This window comes from Pelodiscus sinensis, chromosome 4 (genome assembly GCF_052426305.1).
Source record: "Pelodiscus sinensis isolate ZL-2025 chromosome 4, ASM5242630v1, whole genome shotgun sequence".
Lineage (NCBI taxonomy): Eukaryota > Metazoa > Chordata > Testudines > Trionychidae > Pelodiscus > Pelodiscus sinensis.
Window position 1 is genome coordinate 67,226,979 of NC_143055.1, and position 25,936 is coordinate 67,252,914.

Genomic DNA, 25,936 nt, shown 5'->3' on the forward strand with positions numbered 1-25,936 from the left:
GCCACCAGGGAAAACTGGGAAGGGCTGGAGGCCCCCTAATACGAAATAACTGTCTATACAGCACTTATTTCAAATTAGCTATTTCGAATTTGGTGTTATTCCTTGTAGAATGAGGTTTACCAAATTTGAAATAAGGGCTCTACTATTTAGAATTTATTTCAAAATAGCAGTTTGTATGTATAGACACTATTAAAGTTACTTTGTAGTGTAGACATACCCTCAGTCTCTCCTCATAGGTCATACACTCCAGACCTCTAATTGTTTTGGTCGCCCTCTACTGGACCCTCTCCAATGTGTCCACATCCTTTCTATACTGGGGGGCCCAGAACTGGACACACTACTCCAGAAGTGGCCTCACCAGAGCCGAATAAAGGGGAATAATCACTTCTCTACGTCTGTTAGCAATGCTCCTCCTAATGCAACCAAATATTCCATTGGCCTTCTTGGCTACAAGGGCACACTGTTGACTCATATTCAGCTTCTCATACACTGTAATCCCCGGGTCCTTTTCTGCAGAATTGATACTTAGCCATTTGGTCCCCAGCCTGTAACAATACTTGGAATTCTTCCATCCCAAGTGCAGACCACTACACTTTTCCTTCTTGAACCTCATCAGATTTCTTTTGGCCCAATCCTCTAATCTGTCTAGGTCATTCTGGACCCTATCTCTGCCCTCCAGTGTATCTACTTCTCCCCCTAACTTAGTGTCATCTGCAAACCATGTCAAACCAAGCTGATAGCTTTTTTTGGTAGGATAACAAGTCTTGTGGATAAGGGAGAAGCGGTGGACATGGTATACCTAGACTTTAGAAAGTCATTTGATATGGTCTTGCAAATATTCTTATTAATAAACTAAGTAAATACATCTTAGATGGGGCTACTATAAGGTGGGTGCATAACTGGCTGGATAACTACTCTTGGAGAGCAGTTATTAACAGTTCACAATCCTACTGGAAAGGCATAACAAGTAGAGTTCTACAGGAGTCTGATTTGGGACCGGTTCTGTTCAATATCTTCATCAACGTTTTAGATATTGGCATAGTGAGTATGCTTATTATGTTTGCAGATGATATGAAGCTGGGAGGGGTTGCGACTGCTTTGGGGGGTAGGGGTCATAATTCAAATTAATCTGGACAAATTGGAGAAATGGTCTGAGGTAAATAGAATGAAGATTAACAAAGACAAATGCAAAGTACTCCACTTAGGAAGGAACAATCAGTCTCACACATACAAAATGGGAAGCGACTGTCTAGGAAGGAGTAAGGCAGAGAGGGATCTAGGGGACATAGTGGACCCCAAGCTAAATATGAATCAACAGTGTAACATTGTTGCAAAGAAAGCAAACCTGATTCTGTGATGCATTAATAGGTGTGTTGTGAGCAAGACAAGAGAAGTCATTCTTCCACTCTAATCTGCACTGATTAGTCCTCAGTTGGAGCATTGTGTCCAGTTCTGGGCACCACATTTCAAGAAAGATATGGAGAAATTGGAGAAGGTTCAGAGGAGAGCAACAAGAATGATTAAAAGTCTAGAGAACACGATCTAAGACAGAAAGGTGAAATAATTGGGCTTGTTTAGTTTGTAAAGGAAAGACTGAGAGGTGACATGATAGTAGTTTTCAGGTATCTAAAAGGATGTCAGAAGGAGGAGGGCGGAAATATTGTTCTCCCAGGCCTCTGATGATAGGACAAAAAGCAATGGGCTTAAATTATAGCAGATTTAGGTTGGACATTAGGAAAAACTTCCTAACTGTCAGGGTGGTTAAAGACTGGAATAAGTTACCTAGGGAGGATGTGGAATCTCCATCTCTGGAGATATTTAAGAATGTTAGAAAGACATTATCAGGGATGGTCTAGATGGTACTAGTCCTGCCATGAGGGCATGGGACTGGACTTGATGACCTCTTGAGGTCCCTTCTAGTTCCAGTGTTCTGTGATTCTATGATTAAAAGCAGCCAGATTAGAGAAGCTTGTCTTGACAAGAAAAGAGACTGAGTAACTGAGGAGTTACTAACCTATTGTAGCATAACTCATTAAAGCACGACCACATGTACCATCACTCACTGCATCAGCACTGGCACCATATCAGTGTGTGATACACAATACAGCTATCTGGGAATGTATTCCCTCCAGGTGCGCTGGAGGGAAAGTGAGGGGGGAGAAGCGACAACTAGACCAGTCTTGCAGCTCAGCCACATGCTTCTCCCCAGCCCCAGTGCCATCGTGAACATTTGGCTTCAGCTGCGGCAGCCACCACGGCACAGCAGCTGGTGGTTCGCGGCCCGGTACCAGTCCACAGATTGGTGGTTGGGAACCACTGTATTAATGCAGAACCTGATGAGGGAATAAATGCAACTGAGCCTGAGTTTAATATGCAGCGAGGGCTAAGCTTTAGGACTACTTTTTGTAGCCATGTTAGCGCAAGGTATAACCTGGCACTTGAGCATGTTTCAGAGTCCCGGAGGACAAGACTTGCCAATGTTACCACCTGTGTTACCCCAGAAGCAGCTTCATTGCTATCCTTACTTGAGCTATCTTTAATTTAGCTAGATCCAAGCTGGTTCAGGTATGTCTACATGTGCTATAACCATATCTCCTGACAGCAGTGCACAAAAAACCCTTGTTTGCCATATTGCCAAAACTTGGTTATATGCTAAACTCTAAGCACATGAATAGTGTTTTTAACCAGAGGTGGTCAGAACTTTTAACTAAATGTATTTGTCTAAATGTGCTATTTTGTCAAAGTGAAATGTTTGGCAGAGACATGTTGATTCTGATGACGTTTTCAATGAAAGGTTTCTGAGTTTTAGGCGTGAGAGTCACTTGCAATGTGTAAGGGCAAAACCTGCCCTTTTTGCACCAAAATCAGATGCTTCCACATAGTTTTTCACAATTGTGTTTCGCAACAATTCTAAGTATTTGCTTTTTGTTCCAGTATGGAATCAAAACAAATGTTGACACCTCAAATGTTCTGAAATGGAATTGTTGTCCTTTGGCTGGCTGTATATTTTACCTCAGTGGAATTATTCACATGCTTCATTTTAAGCACATACCTAAGTATTTGCAAGATCACGGACCAAAGACCTGTGTGCTTACAAACGCCTTTAACAGGAATTGAAGGCAATGGTTAGCTCTGACTTGAAGTCAGTTCCGTCTGTTTTTTAAGGATACAGAGTGAGTATAATTCTTTTTCATTCTCAGCATTAAATCTGCTGTATATCAAGCATGAATTCTGGACAGATTTAATGCTGACTAATAACAATTATAACTGATCTTGATTTAGCCAAGTTTGAATACTCAGATCTAATTTGTACTACATAATTGACCTTTTTCAGCCTCAATTCTTTCTGTATCTCTCCTGTATGGTGGGTAAGTGCAGTTCTTATTTTAAATCATAGCTGTCATGTTTTAGTTTTTTGTTTTATTTGGATTTTTTCTTTTAAAAATAGATTAAAAAAACAGGTTTCTTCTTGTTCTCCTAAGTTGAGGTCATGTGAGGATGACAGTTTTGTCTTGGCAATGTGGAATTTCATATGATGTCACAGAGATAATATAAATATATCACTACTAAAATAAAAATGCACAGATATAGATTGAACAGGAGAGATCTTTGCAAATTATTCTCCCAAGACCCACTCTTATTAGGCTAGTAAAAGGATAGATTTATTGTAACCTTGTTTTCCTTACAACTAACTTCTATCCTTTTCTAGCCTTGTGTCACTAGCAGAAATAATGAGTAATTGTGAGAATAACTGAACATTTCTCTTAAAGTGCTGAACATATTTATTACACATGGAAACTCAACACCTTGCTGGATTCCACCTTTAGATTATTCTGTGCAGAACTATTCGGCTACTGAGAACACATTGGTAAAGATTGGAGGTGGACTGAAAAATATGTTTTCTATTTGAGAATGATACACTCCTCACAGGAATATAAAATGTAGGACTCTCCCTGGTCCTGCTCCCTCAGGACTTGACCATTCTCAAACCAGAGAATCTGCTGGACCAGGGGAAGATCAAAGATGGACCTTCTGCTGCAGCCAGCTGCATGGTTCCACTCCAGTGGCACCAGAGGGGCTGGCATTGACTGAGTGCAGACAGGGGGAAGGGCGCTCGGGGAAAGAGGCAGAATGGCTCTGGAGCCTGCGGCCAGGGGCCAGGAATGCAGCCTCAGAGGTGTACGCCAAGCCTCATGGCTGCTGGGGATGCTCCCAGCCATCTGATACTGGCCACAGGGCTGCACTCCTGGACCCCAGCCTCAGGCTCCAGAGCTACCTCCCTCTTGCCCCAAGCATCCTCCCTCCATCACCACTCGTCCACCCCCTCCCTGAGCTTGAAGGCTTCAAATTATTTACAGCACTCTGGAAACTCTAGGAGGGTAGGAGAGGAGTTGCTGAGTGTGGAGACTCAGCTTTTCCTCGTGAGAGCTCCAGTCCTGGAGCACCTCCAGAGATGCTGGACAACTGATGTTGCCAGATGAGGGAAGTTTGGATTATAGAGAGCCAACCTGTGCTATTGGATACTCATTTTCATGTGAGTAATAAGTTGATTTTAAATGTAATGCAGTAAAAGGATCTAGACAGAAACTGTTGGCATACAGAGTGAGCACAGCTAAGTAAACTGCTAGTAATAAGGCAATTAAATAAACTGAGATGAATAATAAACTAATATGTGCCAGAAGCAACAAAGCCTTCCATCTCCCAAGTCCCAATATAATATCTTGTTGGATTCATCCTGAACTAATCTTTCATCTCAGACTGTGTAACTGTAAACAATCCTGGTGTATCATGCAACATATTTAAATTGTATTATTTTCAATTAATCACATTATATGACAATGTCAGGATGACTATTCTGTTTATTTTTAAATTATTTTGCAACAGATTCACTGTGACTTTTGAACACAATCTCATGCATTTTATCATGCCCTAAATAATTCAAGTATCAACCTATGTTAAATTAAAAATATATATTTTGAAAAGATGAGTTTCTCAATTGTCCTAATCCAAATTATATGTCTGCTTATCAAGTGTGCTTGAGGGAGGGGAGAAAAAGTGGTTTATCCTCTTGGCCTGGTCTACTCTAGGACCTTAGTCTGAAATTAGTCCCCCAGGTCAATTTTGTAAACGATACGTCCATACTACCAAGCTTGTTACTCCAGAATAAGAGGCTGCGGAATTCAAACTCTGTAGTCCTGTTTTTCATGAGGAATAACACTATTCCCAAACTTGCAAGTCTGAAATAACATTTGTGTGGATGCTCCAGTACCACTAATTCAAAGTAATTGGCTTCCAGGAGGCCTCACGCAGCTCCCCAGAGTGCTTCCTGGGGCTCTGAGTCCGAGGTAGCGCATCTACATTAACAGAGCCTGCCTCAGACTATATTTGATTCTTCCCTGTAGTGAGGACACAGAACTTCAACTTTGTAAAATCGGGTGCCCAGAAGTTGAATTTAATATATTCAAAATAATCTCCTTGTGTAGACATGGTCTTTGATGTTAGGGGGCAATTTGCCACTCAGTACAAATTAGAGTAGCTTAAATTCTCCTCTAACTTTCATCAGCTGAACCACCCTTTTAGGGATGGTCAATTAGCCCAGTGTTATATAAAGATCTATGTTCTGTCTCACCTCTGGCATGCTCACAATGCCCAGAAACTAGACACTGATGGGGTAAAGTAGGTGCAACCATCTCTCTCAGGATGACTGGCCCCTGTAAATCAAGTAAATCCAGTGCTCCTGTGCCAGGCCCATTTGGCCTATTAAGTGAGCAGAGCAGCTATTGGGGGCAATAAAAGGTCGGGGAATGACAAAGCTAATTGAATGATAGAGTCCTGAGGCACCACTCAGGAAGAGACTAGGGTAAGTAGAAAGTTTTCTACAGGCCTTGGCTGGGAAGAGGAAGCAATGGGTTAAGAGAATGTATGTTTGGGATGTGGGAGAAAGTGAAAAGCAGGAGAACAGCAAAAAGGGTTTGTTGGCTGGCATTCCCAAGCTCAAGAATCTTATTGTAGAGGTCTGAAGGGCCAGGGAAGCAGCAGAGGGAGGCTCTAAGCTGGCTGTAAGCAAGAATTGGAAGCAAGGACCAGAGAAGGCTGATAACAGGGGAGTAGCAAAGGAGTTTTGCCACTGACATCTCTGCGGAAAACCAGGGAAACTGTGAGAGGTTTCATCTGGAAAGGAAATGAGGTTTCATCTGGTGAGTTTAGTCTCTAGTCAGGGCTGTTGGGGTTTTCTCAGGGAAAAGCAGGATTACACGTAGGTGAAAGGTCTGGAGTAACTGTTCTGGCAGAGGGGGACTGACAGAGTCTAGGACACTGGAATGTGGTATGTATCGCTTAGGTACTGGAACTACAAATGTGGGAAGTGCTAGCATCTCCTTTTTTAAGTGCTTTCCATTATATATAGGGTTTATAGTTCAGCTCAATGGTTCTCAGCATTTTCACTATAAACATTGTTACAGTATCCCAATGTGTTGCATGAATGGCTGAGAGGATATGTAACTTTTTTAAGGATACTTGCAATAGTGTAATAAATGGACTTTTGGAAGACTTGTGTTTGGGACTATCTATGCTTTGGTTTTGATAATAAACTGGCCCAAGAAAGGGTATAATTCTACCCTTGAAACTAAGGCAGACCTACCTGTCATGTTGTGTCTTTCTGCAAGACAGTGCACTAGTCAGGATGGCTTTATGGACACCATCTTTATGACACAGAGGTGTTCACCTACTCATGGGGAATTCCCAGCTGCTGCACTAAAGCATCTGTGGGCCCCTTTTTGCCACTTGACTAGAATGCAAACTAGGTGTGTAAAGAAGTTTGGTCATTTAGGTTAACATTTACCGTCGCCATCTTGAATTGGGAAAAGGACAACTTGTCCTCCATATTGAAACCAACTTCTTTTCCCTAGTTTTGTCTCTAGTTTTTTTTCAAATTTGGCACCAAGCAAAAGAAAAGGAAGGCAGTGATCTCGAGATGCTGGAATCTGACTGGTAACTACCAGAGTATATAGGGGAGGGTCTACCCCCTTAACTTGGCTTCGTACTGAGCATTCTGCTCTTCCTTGTATGTCTGGTGCCTTAGACAAGTCCCATCTGGCATCCCAGTAAGATGCATAAGCCCTTCCACCAAATAGCAATCTTGTTACTAATAAGAGCATAGGAACCAAAACTGAATCCATGTAATAGGATCTTGTGTCTGACATGCACACACCCATTACAACACAAATAGGCAAGTGTGAACATTGATCTACTCAGGACATTGAAGTCAAAGTAGAAAATGAAGACATCGCCCCAGAGTCACTTACTTGTTCATGATGACCCAGAGCTGGTGTTCTATGCCTCCATCATGTGCTGGTTGTTCCACCAGTCTTTGGGGTACTTGAACAGTATGCTATAGTCAGCTTCTATTCTTTGTGGATACTATTTTAAGAATTTAGTTGTGGGTCCATCTGTGTAACATCAAGTTAAGTACCAAGCCATTTGAATAAGGATTCCTCATCAATAAACCTCTCTGTTATCATTCAACTTACAGCTACTTCACATTCCACTGATAGAGACAGGAGAGCAAAGAACTCCCAGCAGGCCATATTCTGATGGAGTAACTTAATTTAACTGTCTTGGCCCAACAGATGGAGTGAGGGCCAATGATTTAGCCCAGTAGCTTGTATTATGCACAGTGATTGTTTTTAGAATGGAATTTTCAAAGCATATAACTCCCTTGAAAACTTGCAACATATTAAAACAAAATCAGCATTCAGAATTCAAGGTACTAGTCCATTCTAAAGGGTCTGCAGACACAGGCTACATTAAGCAAATGACAGTGTCATATTTACTATTGACTGAAAAACTAAAGGAAAAACACTTGCTAAGGTGAGTCATGTCAAGGCATGAAGGACTGAGGAGAAGAAGGACCCAGACATATGGGGGTGGGGCACATTCAGCAGAAATCTACAATGGCAAAAGGAGTTTACCCCATGCCAGTAACTCCTCTTGTGCAGCCATACTTCCCCAGCCCTTTCAAGCATCTACATCACAGTCACACCAGGCTACAGGGCTGACAACAGAACTGGAACATTCATCCAAGGGGAGCAGCCAGTTTGGAGCCACCCTAGGTTCTGCTAATTTCGCTACCAGCAGTTTCCAAGAAAGCTCTGTGGCTTAGCTCTGAATCGCCGAGTTTTCCCAGGAACTGCATTACAAAAAGGAACAGCATGTAAGGCTGCTGCTCCCAGGACAGTGGCAATAACACTACTGTTACCAGCATTGCCCCTAGTCCTTTCCTTCTATAGGGCTGTGTAGATTCCAGGAGTGACAGCTGCATGGACAGGCTGGGGCTGGTACAGCCACACCAGAGGAGCTGCCACTCAGCCCCACCTTCTGTCCTTTAGATGCTGTGGTTCTGGAGAGCCTTGAGGCTCAGGTAATGTGAGATAGGGACTTTGAGACAGGGCACAGGGGCAGGACAGAGTTATGTGGCATGTCACATGGGACGATCACATGTCCTCTTTTAGCTCATGTTCTGCTTGTTATTTACCTCTTAAGAATGAAAGCAAATTAACTCATCCTGCCCTGGATATGAAGTTGTCTTCTTTCCTGAGTTAATTTTGATAGTCAAGTTTTCAGATATATTGTTTCCCAAACACCTGCGCATAGGATGCAGGCTGTTCTATTTTCCTCTGGGAATTTGGAAGACACCAATGAGCTAGTCATACCTTTTTCACAATACAATGGTTCTTCTGGATTTTGCCTTTATCATTTTCTAAACTATGATTATCACGTACTGTGTGTTTCCTCTGCCCATTTTTAATCTCTCTCTTTCTAACTTTAGAACATGTATTGGCTCTTTTATTCTACATTGTTCCTGGTTCTGGCTGTCTTTCAGAATTACAGGACTGAACACTCAGTTGAGTTTGGTAGGGAGCAAGTTATCCTATGCCAGATAAATGGTATAGAGGTTGAAGTTGTCTCCGAGTGGGCTGCTGATTAGCTCAATTTGTTTAATTCAAGATTTTTAAAGGAGTTTTAATAAACAAGTCATGACTATATAGCATTTTTCCTGTCTTGTTGACATAGTTCCTACGCAAGTGAACAAGCCAAAACAATATTTTGCCGTTTAAACCATTACTGAGTTCTTTCGTCTATCCACTGTCTACTTCAAAAGACAACTAATTGTGTTTCCTTATTAGTCCCATTTAAAAATTCCAGGAATTTCTATGTCATTCTTTTAATGTGTCAGAGAAGGGAAACAATAACTAGGATTTAAAAATATTATGTTAGTCTATTAAGTAACACATTAACTGACATGTTTGGAAAAACGAATGTAGACTTAAAGTCAGCAGAATTTGCAATAGTCCTCTGATCCTGTTTCCAGTGAAGTCAATGGTGAGAGTGAGGAAGAGGTTTCTGATGCTTAGCCCACCAAATTGCTTACACCTGCTCTAAGACATAGTGGTTATAAAATGCTAGCTGTTGATTTATAGAAGTGCTCTCCTTTTAGATACCACTACGAAAACTTAACTACTGCTAACAAGGGTATGAAAACTTAGAAATGCTAGTGCAGATAGAATCAGATTTTCAGGTTTGTTCCATAACTGAGAGAGCATAATGCAAAAAGCCTATATATTAAGAAATTAAATTCCTAATTCTTTCCCAATCATCACATTTTTCCTCTTTTGCTCAGCTCTTCACCTAACTACTTCTCTAGATTGGAAAAGCTTTAGTTTTGCCTCATCACTCATATTCTAAACTAACTAAATCATGTAATTATCATAAGATGGTTGGTTTATCTTAATTCTTTCTATATTATTTTGACTGTATACATTGATGGTTTTCCCCCCTCTCAGATTTTGGAAATCCTACTTGGTTGCTGTGATATTTAGTCTTGAACTTTCTGTTCTCCTGATGATGTTATTATTGAACCCAACCCCAAGAGCCATACAAGATCTAAAAAAAGGAACCCTCAGTGTTTTAAACTGGGGGAAGGATGTGGAATGGGGATCCTGAATATAACCAGTTTTCAATTTGTTGGACAAAGCTCCAAAGAAAATTACCTCAAAATAACTGTCAAAAAGGTTACTGGAAGATCCATCTTAGCTGCATATTTTGTACTCATTAGCTGTCTTTGTTAAAGGCAGTGATTCAACTGACATAGATTTGGTCCCAATTCATTAGCGCTTGGAAACCCCAACAATTTGCTTACCAAGAATGGACTCCTGCTATGTAGAAACTAGACTTAATCTGAAAGTAGCAGAGAACTAATTGAAGTCCACATGGATGAACCAGAATTTCCAGTATGGAGTGAATATACATGCTGAGGACTGGATTATTCCATTTGAACCAGCCGAATGACGCAGTGCTCTTCTCTCTATTTTCAAACAGCTCATTTTGAGGTGGGGGGAGGGAACTTGGGCTGATGCAAGTAAGCCAGGCACAAATAATGAGAAGCCTAATATATATATATTTGAAATTACTTATGTAACCCACATACCCACCCCTAGGGCAGCTCTCTCCTTTTAGCTGGCTGATAGCAAGCAGTAGTTCAGCCCCTGCTTACACTTATAACGAATTAATTGTGTATGTAGTTAATGTATAAAACCATGTGTTCCTGTCACTGAGACTTTTATCCTCCCTTCTAATTGTATATTGCACCATTACTTAAATTAGGCTGTAAGGCCTTCAGGGCAGGGACTCTCTCTTTCTGGATGGTTGTACTGTCACCCAATTTTCTGTGTGCTGCTGTTATACAAATGATAATAATCATCATTAGTTTCACTGAGTACTTGTAGCTGCTATTAAAATAACTGAAAATTGAACTTAGCCCCTGATGGCCTGATCCTGTTCTAATTGAAATAAATTCCCATTGATTTCAATAGGAGCAGGACTAGGTTCTTTGTTAGCAAATACTCACTCCTATCTGCTGACAGTCACAGACAGGAATGTCTTCCTTGTTTAAATAGATTTGAGTAATTTTTCAGTTATATAATCAGACCACATAACTTAAAACATAAGTGAGCTACATAGATTCTTTTCTGGCACTAAACTGTATTCACTCTCTACCAATAGTTACTTAAATTGAAGAAATACATAATCTCACTCTGTAAATATTCTTGTCCTTGCGAGAGTTTGCAATGGGTCAATTGGCCTTTGAAGTTAGTCACAGAGGAATATGTCCAGAAGAGGACTTGAGGACTAAGGGTCTCTTCCATAACTACAATTAGGCAATTAAGATCCTCAACTATTAATCCTGAAGACAGGGCCTAGAGGGGTGCAGGCCAGGGACATAGGTTCTGAATTTCTTCTTCAGGAAAAAGGCCATACCCCCACTCTACCCCATCCCCTAAGGTCCCACCCTGCACACTGTCCCTTCCTACCCCCCATTCTGCCCCATCCGCCTCTTAGTTCCATTCTGCACTCATTCCTGTCCCCTCCCTAGAAGGTGTAGGCCAGGGACATAGGTACTGACATAGTTCCCTCCCCCAACAGCTCCTCCTGACACCACAAAACAGCTGATAGTTAGAAGCTGGCAGGGAGGGGGAGCTGCTAATTGTCAAGGCCTGCCAGTAGGAATGAGACACAGGGGGATGGAAAAGTTCTAAGAAGCGACTGCCAGTGGCTGCTTACGTTGTAGTGTAGAGATACTCAGAGATTAAGTGATTTACCCAAGGTCACACAGGAACTCTGTGGCTGAGCTAGGAATAGGATGGAGAACTGGGAATAGATTGTGTTTTAAAAATCCATGTAATACCTTTATTATTAAAGTAATATTTTTAAAAAATCACTTTTGTCTAGGGAAATACTTTTAAAAATTAAAACATCAAAGAAGTTGCCTGAATTTGCCATAGCTGGCTCCCAACAAGAGGATAACTTTAGCACACCTACCTGCATGATCTGAGGAAGTGGGTCTGGCCCACGAAAGCTCATCATCTAATAAACCATCTTGTTAGTCTTTAAAGTGCTACATTGTCCTGCATTTTGCATGTAACAATGTGTGTGCCTGTTTGAGTGTGTCTATATTCCTCAGGGCAACCACTGCCTGAGTCAGGATGTTGACTGACTATTCGAACTCATCAGTGAGCCAACCAATATATGCTGTTGAGCTATACATTGAATCTCACTATTTTGAATTTAATATTCCTTCCATCACACTGAGTTTATGAAAAATTAATTCCCTCTTTTCCCTGTCAATGTATTAATCTTTTGTATTTATGTATTTTTTGTGATCCTACATCAGCATTTTTCTAAAGCTAAAAGTAATTGCTCAACACACTAATTTGATATAGTGGTGCACAAAACATCACTTTTAAAATTCTGCTTACATCATAAATTTTTGTTCCAGAAACACAGTTTGCTATTGAAGGTGGTGTTTTTAAATGAGAAAGCCAGTCTGCAACATGGAAACAGAAATTGTGAATTTAACAATGTTGGTGAAATAAAATGGGAACATTTGTACAGGTTCTTATTGGTTCTATGGACTGAATCCAGATTTCAGAGTTCTGGTTAAAGCAGAATTGCTTATAACACATTTAGATTTCTCCATGTTACAGTGAAATAACAGAACAATGAAAAGAATAAAAACAGAAAGAAAATATGCACTAACCCACATTAGAGAATGAAAAGCTTTTATAAGACAAAATAAAACTTGCAAATGTTTAGGATTACTTGTCACGAAAAGTACCATGGTATTATAAAGCAACAGTCTGTGGCATTATAAAACGTTTCCTGAGGGCTCTTCTCCTCACATCTCACTTGGATAAGCAGAACTGTGACACTTTTGAGACGCACAGTTGTTTCAAGGCCTTCCCTCCCAGAATATTATTTATCTATTAGTTTTTATCCTATTATATACACAAATCTAAAATAAAGGAATGTTAAGGTTGTAAAGTAAGCAACTTTAATTAGGCCCCCCCTGTTCATATTATGATGGTCTTTAATTCTGTGTTCATGTGCTACTTTTTCCAACATGTTCTGCATTAATTTTAGGAAGCATCACATTTTCTCAATGAATTGTGCCTGGTATTCATTACTGCAACAGCTGAGTGCTTCATAAACATGATGAATATATCTTCACAACACGCCTGTGAAGTAAGGTAGTGTTACTATCCTCATTTTACAAATAGGAAATGGAGTCGAGGGCTCCAGGTTGGCACTGAACAGTCAAAACCAAAATACCTCTGTTTCCCTAATGTCATTCCTTGTCCTCACTAAACCATTTAGCTGCAACTTACAAAAACAATTCAGTCTGACAATGACACCCATTATGGAAAAATACTTTCCAAAAGGAAAAAAGCTTGTTACAGTTATAAATAATTGAAAACAGCGTAAGTTATAATGAGAAGTGTCAAGCAACTAACACGAGGCAGCCCTATAAAGACTCTGCATAAACACTTGTAAACATATGTTTTGTGTCTACTTCAATAAGGATTTACTCTTCTAATCCAAAATCCATTGCAAACATAAAGAAAACAGAAGCTTCAGGGGGTAGCCGAGTTAGTCTGTACAGAAAAAGAACAACAAATGGTCTGGTAGCACTTTATAGACTAACAAAACATGTAGATGATATCATGAGCTTTTGTGGGCACAGCCCACTTCTTCAGATGACCGGAGTTTTGAGTTTAGGATGTCCAGACCCAAAATAAATATGAAAGAAGGGGAAAGAAGGGGGGAAGGAGGGGAGTGGGAGACATGGAGCAGAGGGTATAGAAAATCAGGAAGGTAGAGGAAACCAGGAAGTATCTGAAGACTGGGTAGTTAAAACGAAGCAGATAAGAATCAAAGTCAATTGATAGCATTCTTCCTGACATAGGAATCTACACAAAGAGCTGTTTGCACCTTCATTGAATATTAGATTGATAGTGTCCCTGTTACAAAGAAAACAGTTTGTATACTGCTACATTCTCAATGTATAAATGAAATTAAAGTGATTCAAGCTAATCCATTCACTATTATTACTTAGTATTAGTAGTTTTCGACACCTGATGCCTAATTCTACCTCTTTTTGCTCTATATGTACATTACACCCTCAGTATGAGATTAACACACTTAGCACCAGCTGCTCCTACATTTGCCTTATATCCAATCAGGATATAATTTTTACCAAAATCATTTAAGTGCAATCACTAATGTGCATAGAGTTACTTTATAAAAGTGTTTATACCTGCATCGACTATTCCCCTTCACATAGGAGGGTTACTCTAGTTAAATTCAACGAAGAGTCCTGTGACACCTTAGACAGTGGTATAGAGGCAGGCGTATATATAAAAGAACTTCAAACCCTGATTACAGAGACAGCTGAAATGCATTTCATTTGCAAATTCAATACACTCAAAATTAGGATCAAATAAGGATATAAACTGATTAACAGACTCTTAAGGCAATTTTCCCTCTCTTCATATTCATATCTCCCTATCAACTGCCATGAATGAGCCACATCTGCCCTAACTTGATTAGCCTCATTAACACTGATCCTAGACATGACAAGTAACTTATATGTGTGTGTATATACACACACATATCTGCCTCTGTAATTTCCACTTCAATTCATCTGATTAAGTGGGTTTTACCCACATAAGTTTATGCCATAATAAATCTGTTAGTCTCAAAGGTGCCACAGGACTCCTCATTGTTTTTGCAGATACAGACTAACAAGGCTACTCCTCTGAGGCTTAGTTAATCTGTACAATTAGAAACCTTGTGAATACAGACAAGATTTATGCAGTATTTCTTCAAATATCGTGAAAGTTACCTTGTGTTTTAGCACAAGAATCACTGATTTGAGAACTTGTACTAGAGATTCAAAATTCAATATTCATGATTAGCTCTCAGTGATTCTTTATTCTCTAATTTTAAAAGCTCCAATCAACCAGAGAGCAGAAACAATACCACAGATGACTTAGTATAAATTGTTAACTGCCAATGTAACAAGCAACTTTATCAGTCTAAAAATTGTAATTTTTTTGGTAATAAATCATTTTTTTTACTTCTGAATTCATAGCATTATATAATAATCCCTTATATAACAAATTTTCTTCTTAATCCCAGACATTTTTGGTGACATTTTATTGTGGTATTTGTAACAGAGATGCTAGTAAATCTTCATTTAATCCCTTGGGAATACAAGGCATTATACTTCTTTAAGGTATGTATAACTTAATAAAACTACACTGTTACATAAATGTGTGTTTAATTACTTATGAATTGTGCCTATTTCATAATTCTGTACATGACCAATAACTAAGGAATTAAATGATTAACAATATAATCTGAATCAGAAGGGTGCAGTTTATGAGTTGTTTTGATGACACTTCAGGTTTCCAAGTTATTTACTAATTTCCTCTTAATCCTTTGATATTTGGGATGTATTGATAGTTGGAATGTAAAACCTCATTTAATCAGTTAATCGGTTAAACATTATGTTTAACCCATTAACTACTTAAATAAAGGTGGGCAGATGCTGCTCCAGCCAAGCTGGTCCCACTGTCGGCAGGGGCTGCTCCAGCTGCACTGATGCACCTCCTGCCCGTGGCACGGCACAGCGGCTCCAGCCCAACTGGGCTGACAGCTAACCATAATCAATAAGCATTCATATGCCTAACTGATAGCAGTACATTAAGTACCATTCACTTTAGGTCTTTAATCTTTAAACTGGTATTAGTTATCTTCTCTTTTTAGTTTATTTATGTAAACACTAATTTTTGGAAATTCTCTGAATAATGTAGTGAACATTTTAGTTCCCAATATCATTTTATGTTCTGTTTAGCAATTTTATGTGTTAAAATTATACAACTTAATTATAAAACTAATCTATCTTTAAAGTACATAAATAACTGTAGGAAAGAGATTTCTGGCCAGCCACAAACATTTTGGTTTGACGAGGCAAAACCTATAGCCAAGATGTTTGTATAATTTGCTTCATCTCCCATGCTTCTAAACATCCTTTGGAAGAATTGTGCAGAATAAAATAAAGGCCAAGTCATATAAATAAATTCCATTCTAGCTAAATTGTCATAAATGTTGAGTAGCCACATTTAGCCAATTCCCTCATGATTGCTATAAGAGTCACCATTTCATGTTTAGATAACTTATAATGTTGAACAGCATGTCCACAACCAGAGGCACAAAGGGAACATCTCTGCATGCATGTGCACTGTATAGTTTACTACTTTGAATTTGTATCATGTTCAAACACCATGTGACTGGACCTTTTTCCTGTCTGAAGGTAAAGGTCATTTATGGGGAAGCCTGCTTTTTGCCTCCATTCAATGGTCTTCCAGGATGAGGTTAGTAGCTACCAATGAAGCCATAATCATGGACACGTTGCCATTTTTCACAATTTTCTCTTTTACTTGCCTTTTATGTCATGAAAGAAAGACTCTGGTGCATGCTTTCCTCCAGAGTATCATCCTGAAACACCTTTTCTGGATCTTTAGAATCTGCTCTTCTATTTCTGGCTTCACTTTTTCTTTTATTTTTGGACATGATTCAACTAAGTCTACTCTAAGTCTAGGAAGCAGAAGTTTCACTATTGCTGGGCTTTCTGTGACTGTGGATCACTTTCCTCAGAAACAAAGGTGCTCCCATTTTGTATGGAGATCTTGTGTATGGCATCCACTGACTCTTAGGCACTGTCCAGTGTTCTGTACATGATGGCCCCTTGGGAATCCTTTTGCTGCCTCCTTTGACTCCTCTTTTACTTCTGCACTTTTTGAATTCTTCAATATTTATTAGCTAACACCAGCTCCTCTGACTGGTAAGACAGGAATTATAAGAGGGTATGTCTACACTACCTCGCTAGTTCGAACTAGCGGGGTAATGTAGGCATACCGCAGTTGCAAATGAAGCCCGGGATTTGAATTTCCCGGGCTTCATTTGCATAAGCGGGGCTCCGCCATTTTTAAATCCCCGCTCGTTCGAACCCTGAGCCACGCGGCTACACGCGGCACGAACTAGGTTCGAACTAGGCTTCCTACCGTTACTCCTCGTGGAATGAGGAGTAACGGTAGTTCGAACTACCTAGTTCGTGCCGCGTGTAGCCACGCGGCACAGGGTTCGAACGAGCGGGGATTTAAAAATGGCGGAGCCCCGCTTATGCAAATGAAGCTCGGGAAATTCAAATCCCGGGCTTCATTTGCAAGTGCGGTATGCCTACATTACCCTCCTAGTTCGAACTAGGAGGGTAGTGTAGACATACCCAGAGTTATTAGCATGCAAATAGCCTGTGGCATTTCAAATTGTGTATAGGCCTTGCATTTTTAAGCACAAGGAGTAAGTGCACTACCGAGTTTTGTCAGAAAAACTTCTGGTTTTCTGAGAAAACTTGAGGAACGTCCACACTGCAATCGCTTTCTTTCTATAGTAAATCAAAAGAACAGAGGGCTTTTTCCAACAGCAGTAATTCTCATTCTGAGGAAGAAGCCTTTCTGCAAAAGAGCTCTTGCTCCTCTGCTCCCTCGCCATGCCATGCCCATGCCCCCTCCCCTAGCAATGCTCATGCCTCTTCCCCAAGTGATGCCTATGGCCCCTCCCCACCCCCATCAACCGCCCCATGCTCCCCGTACCCACCCAACCCCGACAAGGTCCCTGCACCAGAGGTGGCCCCTCGAGAAGCCCCCCCTTGCAGTTATGAGCTCCACTCCCACTGCCCACCTTCTCTGAATCTTTACTCAATGCAGACTGGATTTTTTTTAAAACCAAACAGCTGTGTTTATTGGGAAGCCAGGGAAAGGGCGAAGGGAGGGGTTGTGGTGGGGAAGGGATAGGGCTGCAAGGCAGAGGCCCCGAGGGGAGGAGGCCCTGGGGAGAGTTATTGGGGTCCTTAAGAGAACGTCTCCCTCAGGACCTCCCCGATTCACACCCCAGCCTGATGGTCTTGGCGGATGTCAGCTGTCTGTGGCTGCTGGAAGGCTTGCTCCTTGTGGCTGGAATCTGCCCCCCACCTTGAGAGAAAGGCCTCCCCCTTCCTCTCCACAGTGTTATGGAGGACACAACATGCTGCCACCAACTCGGGCCCGGTTGAGTTGGGCATTAAATTGGCCCCTGCTGGGATCCAGGTGGCCAGTGTAAAGCTTCATAAGCCATGGCATGAGGTGGTAGGCTGCATCTCCCATGATGTACAGTGGCATCTGCACATTCTCAACAGCAAGTTCACAGTGGGGGAAGAACGTGCCCACCCCCTGCTTGTGGTGCAGACTAGAGTTCCTGAAGACTTGGGCATTGTGTACCCTGCCTGAACACCTGACAAAAATGTCTGTGAAGTATCCTCGGTGGTCGACCAGGGCCTGCAGCACCACGGAGAAATAGCCCTTCCTGTTAATATACTGGGCCACTCGATGGTCCAGTGAGTGGATTGGGATGTGCGTCTCATCGATCACTCACAGTTCGGGAACCCCAGGGCAGCAAATCCGGCCACAGTCGCATCCAGGTCTCCCACATGGATGACTCCCCACACAGCAGGATGTAATTGATGGCCCTCACAACCTGCAGAAGGAGACAAAGAAATACACAAAACAGAAAATGAGGGAAGGGGGGGCATGAACCCTTGAGAGGTGCCTGCCCCCCTCTCCATTCCTGCTCCTCCTCAAACACCCCAGGATCCACCTCCTATGAGGTCGCCCTCCCTCCAACAGCAGGGCTGTGTGAGGATGGGACAGCACAAACCCCTGTGGATGGGACTTCCCCCCTACTTGCACTCCACCTCCTACAACCCCCAGCCACCCTTTCCTGAGGGTTCCCATTATGCAACACTCCTCCCCCCCCCCCCCCCGGCCTTCCCCACAGGGATTGCAGCCTGAGGAAGGCCCCAACGCAGGCTTCCCCACGCCAAACTGGTTGCCCACTGATCAGTAGCTGGCGGGGGTGGCAAGCTTCCAGAGGGCGATGGTGACCCATTTCTCCACGGGGATGGCGGGCCGCAGGTGGGTGTTGCATCTCCAGGGGACAGGGGTGAGTCAGGCACACAGCTCCAAAAAGGTGGCCTTCCACCTGCGGAAGTTTTGGAGCCACTGCTGGTCATCCCATCGCTCCATGTCCAGTTGGTCCCACAGTCCAAACTGGTGTTGAGCCTCCAGAAATGTCTCTCTACAGTGGGGTGTGGTTGCCAGAGTGGAGCAGCCACAGCCATAGAGAGGATCCCCAGAATAAGCTCAGGGTCCAGGTCATGCAGGACCAGGAAGGCAGCCAGCACAAAGTGCTGCAAAAACAGCAGCATGGCTGTGTGGGACCATCGCATGCCCAGGGTCAACTCCAGCTCCGTGGCGCAAAGAAAAAGGCTGTGGTGTCTGAAAAGAACAGGGTAACCATAGCAGGCACTGCAAGAGCTTTGCTGTCTCTTGAAGAGGCATCAAGCACGCAGCAGAAGCAGAGAATCAGTTTTCCAGGAGGGTCCCTTTAGGTGCATGTCTCTGCAAGGCTCCAGCGCCAGCATTCGGAAGCAACAGGTGACAAACCCCTGGCTAAAGTGGTTCTGGGTGGCCTTCTATGCAAGAGAGCATCCAATGAATCTGGACACTCTTTCGCAAAAGCGCATTGCTTTTTCAATGCGCTTTTCTGAGTGGACGCACTCTTGCGCAAGAAGGTTTTTCTGAAGATCACTTCCAAAAAGAGCTTCCTGGAAAAAAAAAAAAAAAGACTGCAGTCTAGATGTAGCCAAGAAGTGTTAAGAGTTCTCTGTTTTACCCAAGTCATTCACAATAACACTGTAACGTGCATATTTAAATTTTATTGACATCATGCCACAAAGATTAGTGACAACCACAACTACATTTATTTTTCAATTTCAATAGAAATAAAAGAGAAGAGACACATTCTTAGACATAACTAAGTTAAAATCAGGTTCTATGGTGAAATTCTAACACTACCATAAATATATATATACATTCCACTGTTCAAGAATCTTTTTGTTTGGCATGGGCACTGTTTAGTTTATACATTTGTTGCAATGGTAAAACTACAATGAAAACGGTCAGATCTTAGAAATATATTAATTATTTTGAGCGAATATTCTGAGACACAAAACACCATGTACCATTCTTCTGTACCTTTAGCTCATAAGTAATGTAAATATCAAATATTCCAAAACACTTATTATGTTCAACCTTTGAATTAAATGTGGGATAGAGGATTACTTTCTTTCATGACTTAATTCTTGCCCTCATACACATGTAAGGAATCTCAATCCTGATCTTCCAGCTCTCATGCAGCTATCAACTATTTTGTAGGACCTCTATTAACTAGTTATTTTGAATGCCCAAAATGAGATACCCATCTTTTGGACATCAGTAGCTGGGTCTATAAATCCTGCACTGGACACAGAATCTATTCTGTTTACAAGCAAGCTGCTTGATCACAATTCCCTGCAGTTGCTGGTACTGTACTACCAAGGCTACGTCTACACTGGCCCCTTTTCCGGAAGGGGCATGTAAATTTCATGAGTCGTAGTAGGGAAATGCGCGGGGGATTTAAATATCCCCCGCGGCATTTAAATAAAAATGTCCGCCGCTTTTTTCCGGCTTTTAAAAAAGATCCTCCGGAAAAGGGCATAAGATCCTCCGGAAAAGGGAATAAGATCCTCCGGAAAAGGGCACTTTTTCAGGAGGATCGGGGCAAGTGTAGACGCTCTTTTCCGGCTTTTTTAAAAGCCGGAAAAAAGCGGCGGACATTTTTATTTAAATGCCGCGGGGGATATTTAAATCCCCTGCGCATTTCCCTACTACGACTCATGAAATTTACATGCCCCTTCCGGAAAAGGGGCCAGTGTAGACGTAGCCCCAGTCTTGGAGGCAAGTGCCCACAGATAACCCAAAAGAGGAAAGGGGAGAAGGAAAAGAAGGCAGAAAGACCTGAGACAGCAAAGGGGTGGTAGCCTTGCACCAGTCTCCCTCCAAGAAAATAAGGCTGTAAGTCTTAAAACTGTAGCACAGATAGTCAACCATAGGCCTCCAATTAAGTTTCAGGAAAGCTAACACAGGAGAAGTTGAGACACTTTGAAATGGCACACCAAGGCTATGTCTAGACTGGCATGATTTTCCGGAAATACTTTTAACGGAAAAGGTTTTCCCTTAAAAGTATTTCCACAAAAGAGCGTCTAGATTGGTCCCAGAGTTATCATTAGAATGATACGCTTTTGCGCAAAAGCGCGTCTAGATTGGCGGCACGCTTTTGCGTAAAAGCAGAAGCCCAGAACCATTTTGAAGAGGGCAAAAGGGCACCAGCCCTTTCCGGGGGCAGGGCTGGAGCTCCGTTCAGACACGTGCTTAAAGGGGTCTCGCCGAACAGCCATTTGTCTCCTCCTCCGTGCGTTAGGACCTCTGGCAGGGACTGACAGCCATAGCAGGTTTGGTGGTTGCCCTCTGCGTTTTGGACACCACCATTTTTCCCTCTTGTGCTTTTTCCTGGTTTTGGTTTTTTGTGCCCTGCTTTGTCTGCCATGGAGCCACAGGTGGCCATGTGCCTGCTCTGGCCCCTGTCGGCCATTTTCGAGTGCCTGCAGCTGGTGCTCCAGGTTGGTGCCCTCGTGTTCCAGGACCAGGGGGCGCAGATCGCCTTGGACTCCCTCACCAGGGAGGTCATGGATTCCCTGTGGCATCCCCACCCCACCGTGGAGAGGCCACTCTAGAGATTGGACACCAGTATGGACTGGTAGGACCGGCTAGTCCTTGGGCAATGGGACGACCAGCAATGGCTCCAGAATTTCCGCATGCGAAAGCGGACGTTCCTGGAGCTGTGTGCCTGGCTCACCCCCATGCTCCAGAGAGCCACCACCCGGCTGCGTGCACCCATCCCCGTGAACAAGAGGGTCGCCATCGCGCTATGGAAGCTGGCCACCCCGGACAGCTACCGATCGGTGGCACAGCAATTCGGGGTGGGAAGATCCACTGTCGGTATGATCATGATGCAGGTAAGTCCCAGGGGGAGTGGAGAGTGGGGTAGGGGGAGAGTGCTGCACTCCATGCCCGAGGGCAGCACACACATCCAGGCTGGGTCACCCAGGGGTTTGGGCCATCCCTCCCTTGCACAAGCCTGCTGATAGGGAGGGAGGGCATGGGGCGAGGGGGCCCTGGTGTGTGTGTGCATGTGTGTGTGCACGTGCGTGCGTGAGGACAGAGGGAATCACAGGAGGGCCCTAAGAGAGCGCATACTCACCCCTGCCTTATGTGATGTGTTCCCTTGTGTCTCTCTGCACCCTTCTGCAGGTCGTCTACACCCTAACCTGCTCCCGAGAGTGATCCGCCTGTGCGACGTGGATGCTACGCTGGCCGGCTTCGCTGCCCTCGGGTTTCCCAACTGTGGGGGAGCCCTGGATGCAACCCACATTCCTGGAATGGGTACTGCTCTATTGTTCTCCAGGCCCTCGTGGACCACCGAGGCTGCTTCTTGGATGTCTACGCGGGCTAGTCTGGCAGGGCACATGACGCTCGCATCTTCCGCAACTCCAGACTGTTTCGCAGGCTGGAGGCGGGAAACTACTTCCCCTGGCGGAAGTTGACTGTCGGGGATGTGCCTATGCCCATCTGCATCATCGGGGACGTGGCCCTACACGGGGCAGCCAGACCAAAACCGCACCACTGCAGGTCCCCCTCGAAGCATTCCCGAATCGCTGCCTTGATGCACTTGATGGCCAGCACATGCCGGCGAAGGAGCTGGTCCCGGTGGCAGAGCCTGTGCCTCCGTGGTTGGGCAGCTGGGGGTGCCGCTGCTGCCGGACTGGAGGGTCCCCGGCTTGTGCTTGGTCCCACTGCAGGGAAGAGAAAAAAGTATGGGTCAGTCAGGCAGGCCAGCCACTGTCCCCACACCTCATGCCCTCCACCCCTGAGCCCAGGTGACACCACAGTTGTGTGGCTTGGGCCCACTCGGTTCCCCTCCTGCCCCCCGTGTTGTATGTTTGCAAGGAGGACCGCTCCTGGAGTAGGGTGCTCCTCCATGTATTGTAACCACTGGTCTATGTCCTGGCCCCATGGAGGACGGGAGGGTGCTTGTGTTGCGTTAACCAGTGGAACTCCCTGCCAGTGGAGGCTGTGAGGCTTTGGGCTAATCACTGGTGTTTGATAGGGAGCGAGATGCATCCGCACACAGTACCTGGGAGCACATCTGGCAGAGGTGGTCTGGGCTCTCAGATCTCCATTGCGTGGGATATCCCCTGGACAGAACCAGGAGAGTGACTGGGGGGGGAGGGGGGTGTCCCATCCTTGCAGCAAAACTCAGGTGGCCCTAGGGTCGGCCCGAGCACTTCCCCTCCTTCTCCCTCCCATTATCCTTCACACACATAGCCCAGGGACATGTGTGGCCGCAGTGGGGACTTCCCTCAGGGAGCCAGCCAAGGCACCGGGAGCAGGCGAGGGGCTCAGTGGGGGCCACGCTCACAGGGCTGTGATGCTGCGGTTTTCCCAGGAACAGCTGGCAGTGCCTCACAGCCAGGCATGGGACAGTGTGCCGTTCTGTGTGCTGCACCCTTGCGGAGATGCGGGCTCTGGCCTGAGCCTCTGGGGCCCTGACTGGTTCCAGCCGGCATCCACCCTTCCCCCTGGTCCCGCCGAATGTATGTGAGTAGCCCGGTCCCAGGCATGCCCCGCAGCTGCCTGACGCGGCCACGTGCCGCTCGGTCACCAGGCTGCACATGGTTGCACGTGCTGCTTGCCTGGCTCCCCCGCCCCTCGCCCCCCACCCTTGTGAGTGCAAAGTGCAAGCCTCACCAGTGGATCCTTCCCCAGCGTCAGAGGCTGCGTGGGAGACATCAGGGCTGCTGGAGGGGGTCTGCTAGGTGGCAGTGCTGGCCTCATCCTCCGATTCAGTGCTGTCATCTCCTTCCCCCGCCTCGGTGGACCTGGTGATGGGGGGGGCGCACGCTGCTGTCGACCGGCACGTCCGGGGCTTGCAGGGCTGGCTGGCACAGGATGGCGTGCAGCTGGTCATAGTGGTGGCAGGTTTCTGGTTTTGCCCCCCTGCCCTCGCTGGCCCGCACATAGCCCAGGCGCAGTTCTTTGACTTTAGCCTGTTCCAGGTTCCGGGCTCAATGGCGCTGCTGGTCAAAGATGTCGGCGTTGCGGCGCTGGGACCGGGTGTCGTGGAGGCCCTACTCCTCCTGCCACAGGTCCAGGAGGGTCTCCAGCTCCCCCGAGGACCATGATGGGGCCCTTCTTTTCTGGCCCCTAGGGGCCTCCTGCGCTGGAGGTGCAGGTGGCTGAGCACCCAGAGCTGCCATGCTGGCTGCAAGGTGGCTGCTGGGCACGGCAGGGGCACCATGGCAGACCTCAAGCCAGACGTCTGAGGCACGCTCCTGCCAAGTGCACTCAGCAGCCTGCATCTTTTTAAGAGCTCGGGTTACCAGTAAGTCCGGGGCTCCTACAGGGTCTCCCGGCATCCAAACTGCTTTTTTCTGTTTAGCCTGTTTTTGCGCAAAAGTTTCCGCTAACTGTCTACACTGGCCCTTTTGCGCAACAGTTTTTCACAAAAAGGACTTTCGCCCAAACGGGAGCGTCAAAGCTTTTCGGAAAAAGCACGGATTTCGGACAGTAGAACGTCAGTGCTTTTGCAGAAAATCAAGCAGCCAGTGTAGACAGCTGGCAAGTTTTTCCGGAAAAGCGGCTGATTTTCTGGAAAAAGTGGCCAATCTAGACACAGCCCAAGAGAAGATGACAGCATCTGTTTAATGTTATCTACCACCTTTTCTTACTGCCCACTTAATGGTGGCTGTTGACATGCACCATATACTGCAGTGATTTAAGTGCCATGACAGCCCACTGATTTTGATAAGGTTGCTTGGGGGAGGGAAAGGGGGATAAGTTTGGAATTTAACCTAGTCTCCATAGCCAGGCACACACTGCAGCAACTGTGTGCAGCCTTTCATTTGGCATCACTGGACATCCGTCCACTTGATTAGGAACATGTCACATTCTGAAGAGATGACAGCAGAAAAGTGATTAAACTTGTTTTATTGAGAATGCACTCAACCATAACCTGCCTGTAAATTGAGGACTTTGGCTAGAAGAAAAGAGATTGAAGCTCTTCAGATTCTCCACTGCTTTTGAATTATGAAAGGTGGGAAAGGAGAATATTTACCCAAGCCAAAGGTAGGTTGGAAGAGGTTGGCTCGGGTGAGACAGTCACTCAACACACAGAGGAATGGAAGTTATTTAAAACTTGTTTCTTCCAGACAGAATCCTCTTGCATCCCAGACCAGCACTAGGTAGTCATTCCAGGGGGATTCAGGTCCCTGATAAGCTGGAATTGGAAGTAATTGGAAGTGGATTTAAGGGAAAGTACCCTCCAAAGAAGCTGGGGGAATAGAATTGAGGTACAGAGGGATGATAACCCTGACCTCATACAAGGAGAAGGTGGTGAGATGCCAGCAGTGGGCAGAAATCTGGTTGGGAAGGGAGAGGGCTTAAAACAGCAATCCCAAAAATATGGGAATGATTAAGGAAAGGACGATGATCTGAAAGACTTATTGCAAGGTATTTTCCAGGTGAACTAATAAAGTCACAGCCTAATTATACCACTTCCCTTGAATCTCATCTTTTTTCCTTCATGTTCAGGACAATGTACTATTGAGAAAGGAGAGAGGAGTGTTTCGGAGAGTGATTATGATATAAACTTTCTCCTCTTTCCCCCACCACTTCTGCCCATATTTTAGACAACGATTGAAACATATGACAATCTGATATCTGGTTTCTTGCATCCTTCTGCAGCATGGAACTCAAAGCCCTGGGGCAAAGAAGAAGGCAAACAGTGATTGGAAGGAAAGAAAGAGGAGGCACTGGGGCAGTGAAAGGAGGGAACGAAAGGAGCTGTTTAGTGCATGAAAAGTTACAAAGGGGTATGGGTGAAAGCAATAAAGAGAAATTTATGTTCTTCATTGTTGATTATTTCTGTGTCCTGCTTTCAGGAGGGAGGCTAAAAGGCTTAATCTGAAACAAGAAAACAACATATGGTCCTTCAGTACCTGAGA

At 44.3% G+C, this 25,936-nt stretch overlaps 2 long non-coding RNA genes across 2 annotated transcripts; one reads left to right on the forward strand and one right to left on the reverse strand.

Moving 5' to 3' along the window:
• Positions 1 to 12,437: 12,437 nt before the first annotated feature.
• Positions 12,438 to 16,342, forward strand: LOC142829627 (uncharacterized). The gene is made up of 3 exons (XR_012904246.2): positions 12,438 to 13,085; positions 15,037 to 15,133; positions 16,214 to 16,342. It is a non-coding gene; the product is annotated as an uncharacterized LOC142829627 (long non-coding RNA).
• Positions 16,343 to 17,143: 801 nt separating this feature from the next.
• On the reverse strand, positions 17,144 to 23,510 carry LOC142829626 (uncharacterized). The gene is made up of 3 exons (XR_012904245.2): positions 22,135 to 23,510; positions 18,831 to 19,600; positions 17,144 to 18,471 (listed from the first exon to the last, which is right to left on the reverse strand). It is a non-coding gene; the product is annotated as an uncharacterized LOC142829626 (long non-coding RNA).
• Positions 23,511 to 25,936: the final 2,426 nt, after the last annotated feature.